The 11,244-nt window shown below is 43.1% G+C and overlaps 1 pseudogene; it reads left to right on the top strand.

The window, feature by feature from the left end:
- Nucleotides 1-794: 794 nt before the first annotated feature.
- LOC131173368 (uncharacterized) lies at nucleotides 795-4,027 on the top strand (annotated as a pseudogene).
- Nucleotides 4,028-11,244: the final 7,217 nt, after the last annotated feature.

Below are 11,244 nucleotides of genomic sequence, written 5' to 3'. Positions count from 1 at the left end.
CAAGAAACCAGAAATGGAGGGGCTATGGCTATGGTAGCCAAGATAATGACAAGGAGTGGGTACGAAGAAGGCAAAGGCCTAGGCGCCACATTACAGGGAATCGTTGAACCTATACCGGCTATCCAGAAGATAGGCCGTTGCGGATTGGGTTATGAGGAAGATGCTCTCATGGATGGGCGATTCTGGATGAGAAACAGACTTCGGGATCAGAGATTCGACCAAAAAATTGGGAGAATGAAAGTAGTCCCGAGAATCACGGATGTATTCACTAAACCAGTCATTGAAAATCCGGCAGATGTGGAAGAATCACCTGATCAACCATCCGTTGATGTCATTCACCTGGATTCCCTGTATGAGGCTCTGGTCTCTCCAATAGCTGAGGAGCAAGAACTGGACAACTGGACGGCAGAGGACATCCCTGTACTTAATTTCGAGTAAAGTACCTTTGGTTATCTACACTTGATCATTTTGTCCATGGTGGCAAGTGTAACGTTGTAAATGGACCCTTTTCTTATGACATAAATTTTTAATGAATTAATAGCGCATTTATTTCCAAATCCTTTTTATGCTCTTCATTTGAATTCCATCTTTATAATATATTCTATTTTCGTTCATCCAGGACCTTTCATCTAACACCTAATAATCCAATAGACTCAGAGATTCCTCTGGTTAATTTTGAAATCCCCATAACTGCCATTACTTCAAGTGATTCTGAGGTGGAGCTCACAGAGGAAAGCAATGAAAACGATAAACCTTCCCTCGTGCCTTGTGGAGATGAAACACACACCATAAACTTAGGCACGGAAGAAGTAAAGAGGGAACTTAAGGTTGTGGAGAGTGAGGAATTGGGAGATATGATCGGTTTGCTCAGAGAATTCCTGGACGTATTTTCCTAGAGCTATGATGATATGGTTGGTTTGGACCCCCAGATAGTGGCGCACAAAATTCCCCTAATTCCAGGGACAATCCCGGTAAAGCAGAAGCTAAGAAGAATGAATCCTGACACACTTCTCAAGGTTAGGGATGAGGTCAAGAAACAGTACGACGCTGGGTTCATAGAAGTAGTCAAATATCTCCAATGGATAGCTAACATTGTCCCGGTAATGAAGAAGAACGAGAAAGTTAGAGTGTGTGTTGATTACAGGGATCTTAATAAAGCAAGTCTAAAAGATGATTTCCCTCTCCCCCACATTGATGTGTTAGTAGACAATGCTGCGGGATTGGGCAGGTGCTCATGCATTGATGGGGCATCTGGGTACAATCAAATCCCAATGAGGAAGACAAAGAGAAAACCGCTTTTATCACTCAATGGGGAGTATTTTGCTATCGGGTCATGCCCTTCGGGCTGAAGAATGCTGGTGCCACTTATCAGCGCGCTATGGTCACATTATTCCACGATATGATGCATAAAGAAGTGGAGGTGTACGTGGATGATATGATCATCAAATCCCGGGGAGAAGAAAGTCATGTGCAGGTGCTGAGGAAAGTATTTGAGAGACTCAGGAAATATCAGTTGAAACTAAACCCTGCCAAATGCATATTCGGAGCTAGGTCAGGGAAATTGTTGGGATTCATAGTGAGCGAAAAGGGAATAGAAGTAGATCCAGACAAGGTTCGAGCTATTCGAGAGATGCCATCCCCAAGAACAGAAAGGGAGGTGCGTAGTTTCCTGGGAAAATTGAACTACATATCAAGGTTTATTTCCAATCTCACCGCTAAAGCCGAGCCTATTTTTAAACTGCTCCGAAAGAACAACACCACCCAATGGGATTCAGTTTGTCAAGAGGCTTTTGAGACAATCAAGCGATTCACAAACCCACCAGTGTTGGTTCCACCCGTGGCGGGGAGGCCTCTGATCCTGTATATGGCAGTCCAACAGAACTCGATGGGATGTGTTTTGGGACAACATGACGATACTGGCCGAAAGGAAAGGGCTATTTATTACCTGAGCAAAAAGTTCAATGATTGTGAGTCAAGGTACTCTTTCTTAGAAAAGACTTGCTGCGCGTTAGCCTGGACAGCAAACCGCCTCAAACACTACATGTTGAATCACAAGACCTGGCTCATCTCCAGGATGGATCCTATCAAATATGTATTTGAAAGCCCATTCGTGCCAGGAAGGATAGCTAAATGGCAGGTCATACTCTCCCAATATGACATAGTCTATATGACCCGGAAAGCGGTGAAAGGTAGTGTGATCGCTGACCTCCTAGCAGAAAATCCTATCCAGGATTATGAAGCTCTGGATTTTGAGTTCCCTGATGAGCACATCAATGAAGTAGACTGCGCGGAAGGAGGGTCAGCCGATGTATGGGAAATGTATTTCGACGGAGCTGTCAATTTGTCCGGTAATGGAATTGGAGCTGTGTTGATATCCCCAGATGGAAAACATTTTCCGATAGCTGTCAAGTTGAGATTTGACTGCACCAACAACGTCGCGGAATACGAAGCTTGTGTGATGGGTCTACAAGCTGCCATCGAAATGAAAATCAGGAAGTTGGAAGTATATGGAGACTCAGCCCTGATTATTTATCAAGTCAAAGGGGAATGGCAAACTAAGGATCCTAAACTAATCCCATATCAGAAGTACTTACTGGAGCTGATTAAGAAATTCGAAGAAATCTCTTTCACTCACCTTAGTAGAGACAAGAATCAATTTGCTGATGCTTTAGCTACTCTAGCTGTTATGGCTCAAATTGAAGAGGGTCAGATGATTCAGATGTTGAAGATTAAAGCAAGAAGTGAGCCAGCGTATTGCTTCATGATTGAGGAAGAACCCGACGGTAAACCTTGGTATCATGACATCCTGGTCTACATCAGAACCAGAGAATTCCCTCCAGGGGCCAGCAGAAACGAAAGAAGAATGATCCGAAGATTAGCATTGGGATACTTCCCCAGTGGAGAAACCCTATACAAGAGAAGCTCCAACAGCGAATTGTTGAGATGTGTGGATGCAAAAGAAGCGAAGAAGATCCTTTTTGAGACTCATGAGGGAAATTGTGCAACCCATGCCAATGGGCACATGATGGCTAAGCAAATCATGCGACGGGGGTATTTTTGGATCACAATGGAAAAAGATTGCATCGAGTATTTCCGGAAGTGCCATAAGTGTCAGATCTATGCCGATCCGATAAATGTGCCACCTCACAAGTTGTTCAACCTCGTCTCACCATGGCCTTTCGCAATGTGGGGCATCGATGTGATTGGTCCCATCAATCCCAAGGCATCCAATGGGCACAGATTCATCCTTGTAGCCATCGACTATTTCTCCAAGTGGGTCGAGGCGACATCCTATGCGCACATCACACAGAATACGTTTCTCAAATTTCTCAGAAGCAATATCATCTGCTGGCATGGTCTCCCCAATAAAATCGTCACTGACAACTCCACGAATCTCAATGGTCCAAAGATTCAAAAATTGTGTGATCAATACAAAATCCGACATCTCAATTCCTCCCCATACCGTCCCCAGATGAATGGAGCGGTGGAAGCCGCAAATAAAAATCTAAAGAGGATAATCCGAAAAATGACAGTCACATATAGGGATTGGCATGATATGCTTCCTTACGCTCTTCACGCATACCGGACTTCTGTAAGAACCTCAACCGGGGCAACTCCGTACTCACTGGTTTACGGGATGGAAGCAGTATTACCTGTAGAAGTTGAAATTCCTTCCCTAAGGATTCTGAAGGAATCAGGGATTGATGAGTCAGAATGGATCCAGTCAAGGTTGGATCAGTTAAACTTGCTGGATGAGAAAAGATTAACAGCGGCATGTCATGGGCAGTTATACCAGAGGAGAATGGCTAGGGCATTTGACAAAAGCGTTCGCCCACGCGAATTCCAACCCGGGGACCTAGTTCTGAAGAAAGTGCTGCCGAATCAAAACGATCCCCGGGGCAAATGGTCACCAACCTACGAGGGACCCTATGTGGTTAAAAAGGCATTTTCTGGAGGAGCCTTGATCTTGACCCACATGGACGGTGAAGAGTTTCCGAGACCTGTGAATGCTGACACCGTCAAGAGATACTATACCTAAAAAAAAAAAAAAAAAAAAGTAAGAGTGAAAACCCAAAAGGGCGCTCCTAGCAAAATGTGCAAAAGAAGGCGAAAACCCCGAAAGGGGCGCTTTCTGTAAAACGAGTGAAGGATGAAAACCCGAAAGGGCATCCAAAAAAAAAAAAAAACAATCTAGGGGTGAAAACCCGCAAGGGCATCCCAAGAACCAAAAGGGAGAAATAAGGAAAGAAGCATGAGACCAAGAAGGGAAATAAACCGTCGTGATATGAGGCTTCAGAGAATTTGAAATAATGGCAGTTAATGGATTTCAAAGCCAGCCATAAGGAATATGTGAGATCTATCCTTGTACCCTTCTTCTTTGAAACTCTATCTTTGTTTTTATTAAAATCGTAATAAAGTCATACTTCATTCCCTATGCTTCTATCTTTCCCTCATATTTATTCTTTAACATTAACCTTCTGCAATCTCGTTATTTAATGCGCTATTAATCAGTTAAAATTTTTGCCATAAGATTAGGATTTAACAATTGATAACCTCACATACTTTACTATGAGATTTACAGGGAATGACCAGGAAAAGGGTACACAAAAGGAAAATGGGGATGAAAACCCGAAAGGGCATCCTAAAAAGGAGTACTCCTAGCAAAATGTGTGAAAGAGGGTGAATACCCGAGAGGGCGCTTTCTGTAAAATGAGTGAAGGATGAAAACCCGAAAGGGCGTCCGAAAAAAAAAAAAAAACTAGAGGTGAAAACCTGGAAGGGCGCTTCTAGTCATATAGACGAAGGGGAAGTGAAAACCTGCAAGGGTGCTTTTCAGGAGAAAGTCAAAAAAACAGAAATGGGGCATTTGAAGAAATGAGGCCATAGGTCAAGTCTTGCGACTCGTCCTCCATTCATCATTGGCCTTCGGGATTCTGTTAAGTACACTTCATTGGGGAAGAACTTCTTGTGTCCGGATTAGGCTTGCTTTGTAAGTGCAATTTAAATTTCCTGTTATCAACCTCTGGTTCCTTGATCTAAGTTGATTTTAATTTCCTGCACTTTACATTTCCCGTTATCGACCTCTGGTTCCTTGATCTAAGTCGATTTTAATTTCAAGCAATTTAAATTTCCTGCCAATTTTAATTTCCTGTTATCAACCTCTGGTTCCTTGATCTAAGTTGATTTTAATTTCCTGCAATTTAAACTTCCTGTTATCAACCTCTGGTTCCTTGATCTAAGTTGATTTTAATTTCCTGCAATTTAAACTTCCTGTTATCAACCTCTGGTTCTTTGATCTAAGTTGATTTTAATTTCCTGCAATTTAAATTTACTGTTATCAACCTCTGGTTCCTTGATCTAAGTTGATTTTAATTTCCTGCAATTTAAACTTCCTGTTATCAACCTCTGGTTCCTTGATCTAAGTTGATTTTAATTTCCTGCAATTTAAATTTCCTGTTATCAACCTCTGGTTCCTTGATCTAAGTTGATTTTAATTTCCTGCAATTTACATTTCCCGTTATCGACCTCTGGTTCCTTGATCTAAGTCGATTTTAATTTCCAGCAATTTAAATTTCCTGCAATTTAAATTTCCTGTCATCGACCTCTGGTTCCTTGATCTAAGTCGATTTTAATTTCCTGCATTTAAACTTCCTGCCATCAACCTCTGGTTCCTGGATCTAAGTTGATCTTAATTTCCTGCAATTTAAATTTCCTGTTATCAACCTCTGGTTCCTTGATCTAAGTTGATTTTAATTTCCTGCAATTTACATTTCCCGTTATCGACCTCTGGTTCCTTGATCTAAGTCGATTTTAATTTCCAGCAATTTAAATTTCCTGCCAATTTTAATTTCCTGTTATCAACCTCTGGTTCCTTGATCTAAGTTGATTTTAATGTCCTGCAATTTACATTTCCTGTTATCGACCTCTGGTTCCTTGATCTAAGTTGATTTTAATTTCCTGCAATTTAAATTTCTTGTTATCAACCTCTGGTTCCTTGATCTAAGTTGATTTTAATTTCCTGCAATTTAAATTTCCTGTTATCGACCTCTGGTTCCTTGATCTAAGTCGATTTTAATTTCCAGCAATTTAAATTTCCTGCCAATTTTAATTTCCTGCAATTTAAATTTCCTGTTATCAACCTCTGGTTCCTTGATCCAAGTTGATTTTAATTTAACTTATGTTGTCGATTTCTAGGTCACTAATTTGGGTATGCTTTAGTTCCCTAACTTCGAGCACTTAATCGTCCAAAATATGGGTCTGAATCTTTACATAATTTTTACACGGGAAAGAGGGGCAGCTGTCGACACCATATTTTGGTCGATCCCCAAAATCAATAAAACTTCGAAATCGATCCCCAGTACTAAGTCTCCCTGTGACAGCTAATCACATTTCCGATCCCTCTTTGATAGACAGTCACATTTCCGATCTCTCCTCACAAAGAATTGAATCAATGCTACGTCCTCACATCAGTCAAAGCCTTACCAGTCTATTAAATCGCTCACCGATCTCTCAAACCCATTGTCGAATCTCCGAACCAGTCAAGTATATTCCTGATCTCTGTTGACAAACGAAATGAACTGACACTAGATCTTTTCTTACCAGTTTTATTGCCGATCTCCCTTTCAAAAGTTTAAGAGCTAAGGTTTTAGTCCGGTTTAATGAGGATTCCGATCTTAAGTGTTCAAGTTAAATTTCCAATTTTAATCAAGTCCCGTTCAGCATTTCTTCCCTACCGATCTCATGCTTATTGTGCTTTCCGATCTCTTACGCTTAGATTAATAATTGCATTTAGTTCTTGTTTTGCTATGCTCAGACAATCAAATACTTAGGCAATTCAGAGATTTTCCAATCACATCCAATCATTGAACAAAGAGCGATTTCATACCAACATTTGTACAAGTCATTCGGCTGGGGGATCACCCCCAGCCTGATCTACATTTTGCTCATTTTCTCTCTCACCCTCGGCCTCCTCTTTGCTTTCCTCCTCGCCTCCGGGAGCCAGGTCGGCCATCCAAGAGAAGTCCTCCTCTGGGTAACGCTTCTGGAGCTCGGCCAAGAGATCCTTGTGAGCGTTCACATAAGCAACGGCTATTCCTGTCACCATTTCTTCATCTTTTGCCTTAAGCTCCTCAGTAAGGTGAGCGACCTGAGCAGCTTCGTTGGCCCGGAGCGCCTGGACTTCTCCAAGAGCATGATCCCTTTCAGCCAGAACATGAGTCTGTTCGGCCAGCTTATCCTCATAGTACTTCATACGCCCCTCAATTTGAGATATGTAATCCTGAGCGGATGAGAGTTGGGATCGGAGGGATGCCACTTCTTGGCTCTTCTTCTCGACCTCCTTACCCAGGCGGTGAGCCTTTTCCCGGACTACGTGCTGGTTCACCAGGCACTCTACATTCATACTCATGGATCGGGTCAGGATGTCGTCAAGATTGTCCGGAGATAGTTTGTCCCGATCCTCCCGAAGGCAGATAGAAGACCCCAAGACTTTGGCAAAACCGAGGTTCTCCCGAACAGTCCGGTTATTCTTCAGGGAAGCGATCAGCACTTGAGCGCCACGAGAAGGGGGCCTCGCAGAAGGTCGAAGGACCCTTCGTGCTTGGAGCAACCGGAGGAGGTCGAGGCGCTCTTCTCGTCGAGGAGGAGATCAGACAGCTTCTGCGATCGGCGGTCCCGAAGGTCGGGGCGGGCCTCCTTGTGTCTCCCCAGGTTCATGATCGGGTGTTTGAAGCAGTTCCAAACGCTTCATCTCTTTCACCTTCCGGGAAATCTCTCTTTCTTTCTTCCGCTTCCTGGAACCCTCACCACCCGCCATACCTGCACAAAAAAGAGGTCAGTGAGATCGCTAAGGTCCTGAGATCTGAGATGTAGAAAATACCAATGCCGAGGTCAGAAAGCGAAAGTTCGCGATCTTGGCCGGTGATTAGCTGTATGGTCCAATGGTACAGCTCGGCAGTCACCGCATCTAAATAGGAGAACTTCTGAGTGGCCGCCTGATTCTTCAGTTCCATCACTATTAGGCTTTCCTCCTTGTTTAGGGTAATACGCTTTGGAATCAAGGGCCCCTGGTGCCACCAGCTACGGGGGAAGTCCTCAAAGCAGGTCGGATTTTTGCTCCTCAGAATGAAGAAGCGGTTCTTCCAATTCTTAAGGGAGGAGGGCAGATCGGTAAAGAGCCCACAATGAGGCTTCGCTTGAAAAAACCAGTGCTCATCGTCCTTTCGGCGAGTTAGCCTGTGCAGTTCGACGAACACCTTAGCCGTAGGACTGATTCCCTTAGCTCGGCACAGGCCTCGAAAGGCTACTAAGATCCGCCACGAGTTAGGGTGAACTTGAGCAATGCACACTCGATGATATTTTAGGACCTCCTTGAAGAAGTCATCCAGAGGTAACCGAAGACCAGCCTTTAACTGTTCCTCATATACCATAACCATGTCATTCTCTTCAAAGAAGTGATAGGCTCGGTGATCGCCGTGACACCGGATAAGTTCGTACGAATCAGGACAAATATTATACTCCTGGCTAAACGATTGCAGATCGGATTCTTGCAAGATCGATGGCAGCTCGTCCATAGGAAGATTCTCCCTCCCTGAAGAAGGTACAAGCCTCGATGGTGCGTTTTGCCCCCGAGCTGGAACGGAGACCCTAGGAGGTTCTGGTCGTGCGCTTGGCCCGACCACCTCTTCTTCATCAGACGACCACGAGAACTGAATGGAAGGAGGGCTCGTCGCTCTCTGACCCTCGGCGTCGCTCATTTTCAAAAGAAATAAAGAATTTAAACTAAAAGAAAGATCAAAGCCCTTACCGGAATCTGATCGGCGTCGGAAGAACTTGAGAAAACGAGAGGATTTTGGGTTTGTTCGCGAGAAACTGAAAATGGAATAAGAGAGCAACTGGCTAACCCCGCCCCCTATTTATACTCGTCCGAGCATTTAATGCTCACGATGTTCCAGGCACTGCATCGGTTAGCGGGACTCGCCAGCTGTTCTGACACGTCTCACGCATATTCCTAAGATTCCATAAAGAGATCGGTTAATTATAGAGCGGCAAATCCAGGTGTTTCGAATTACGGATCGGATAAGTGTCATTCAAGTAAAGAATCAGATCGGATAATCATATCAGAGCTCGGAAAATAATTAATAAGATAATAATTAACAAAATAAAATCTTTATTTCCAAAAGATCAGATTACATCATTTGGGCGAACTCAAGAGATCGGAATACATTTCCAAAAGTCAGATTACATAATTTGGGCGATCTAAAGATCGGAATACATTAGAGGTCTGATTACATCAAAAGGCCAATCTCTAAAAGATCAGCGGAACATCCTATCTAAAGAGGCCTGTGTCAATAGTCAACATTGTGACTGATCCAAAGGGGTGTCACCGACCAGAACCGAAGCGCTGTCGGAACACCCAATGTGGAGGGAAGCCGCTGTCGGAACACCCAATGTGGTGAGAAGTCAAATAAACTTGGAAGAGCAACCGTCAAGGGTCGGTAGAACATTAACAATTTGCTCGGTCAAAATCGGTTCGCCGATTATGCTAGTTGAACGACTCGAGATCGATGCAATCGAGGTCCGCAATCCAGATCGGTTAATTGATTTAGTTCTCTCACCATCATCAGATAAGGTCATCACGATTATTCGATCACCAGGGTCATGAGTTTTCAGTCGGGGAATAAAAAGGTCCATCGAAAAAGATCAAAAACCACAATCCTGCGGAACAACCACTTAACGATCACCTGAATAACTAGAATAGGAAAGTAAAGAAGAAAAGAGGAAAATCAGATGGAGAAAGTTTTGGGTCAGGGGGTATATATAGGGGGAAATCAAGCATTTATCTTTGAAGGTAAAACGGCTTGACGCCGAATTGAGGGGAATTAATGCTTTGATCGGACCGGGCCTGGTTAAGGGAAGTATTGGAATAATAGAGATCGGAAGAGGGAAGATCGGCATGAAAGATCGGAGAAGGACCATGTTAAGAAGATCGGAAAGGAAGAGAGAACAGAAAACGGAAGGGCGCCTACTGCCGTCACCATAATCAGAGCCGAGGTAGTTAAAGCATTGCCAGGTAAAATCTCAATCGCACGCCCCAGAATCGCCCACGTTTCTGACATGCGTTGTACATCCTAATCTCCACCGTTGATCCAACTTGTAAGGACGAGCTCAGAGCCCTTGGATCAAAGAAGAAGACAACAAAACCAGCACCTTTCACTCCTAGCCCTCAGATCCCCCCGGACAAGAGAATTTGGGACCGTCAGATTAGAAGAAGAAAATGACAAATTTTCTAAAGAGGATCTCAGCCGTCCGTTCTGATCCTCTTTAATTCCTGAGCCTCAGATCATGTCCTTCGAAATCCTGACCCTCTATCTCCCTCAAAATAGATCTTGACCCTTCATGGGGAGCACCCGGTTCCTATAAATACCTGCATGAAAACTGTTCAAGGGGGACGAAAAAAAAGAAAGAAGATTGTTACTATAGTGGAAGAACTCTGAAATTTAATTCAGATTATTACTCTGCTTTCATAAGAAGAGCTTTTGGAACTAGTTTCCTGAAGTGTTTTCTTAAAAGATTTTGAACATCGAATTTTTCATTTTCACTGCTCATTATCCAAAGAGCATTCCCATTTTTCAGTTCCTGGTTATCTGTATTTTTATTTCCGTCGTCCATGTTCAATCTCATTTAAACTCGGGTATAATTCTGACTCGATTGCATTTAGTGAAGTACTCTTTGTTCCAAGGCGGACCTTAGTCTCCTGGCTACCAACTTGCGATTTTATTACGTTCTGTGATTCTGTAGTTAGCTCACTAAATCCGACTTCTTACAGTCGATGTTCATATTGCCATTTTATTTAGTTCTTGTTTTATGATTTCCTTTTTCTTTTTCATGCATGTTATTTTCTTTAAGGTCATATCACACTTGAAAATGCAAAGGTAGGTCGTGCTTCAGTTGGCTTCTACGTCGGCCAAATCATATTTTTGTTGATCTTTATTATTTTGGAACGCAAGTCATCTAGTCCTGAATAATATATAAGTGGTTAGGATGAAAATAGGTAACTGTATTTTAGGGGACTCTTTGAAAAAAGAGGGTCTAAATAACACGTCAGGGGAAATAGCTAAATTGAATCGCTAGGCTGACGTAGAAGATAGGCCGGCATAACACCATAAGACGGAATAAAGATCAAATCTCAGATGAGTAAAATGGAACAGAGGGAATACTGGTAAGGCGACCACATGGGAGGTC

This window comes from Hevea brasiliensis, chromosome 14 (assembly GCF_030052815.1).
Source record: "Hevea brasiliensis isolate MT/VB/25A 57/8 chromosome 14, ASM3005281v1, whole genome shotgun sequence".
NCBI lineage: Eukaryota > Viridiplantae > Streptophyta > Magnoliopsida > Malpighiales > Euphorbiaceae > Hevea > Hevea brasiliensis.
Note: the sequence above shows the minus strand (reverse complement) of the source record. Positions and strands in the feature narration are given on the sequence as shown.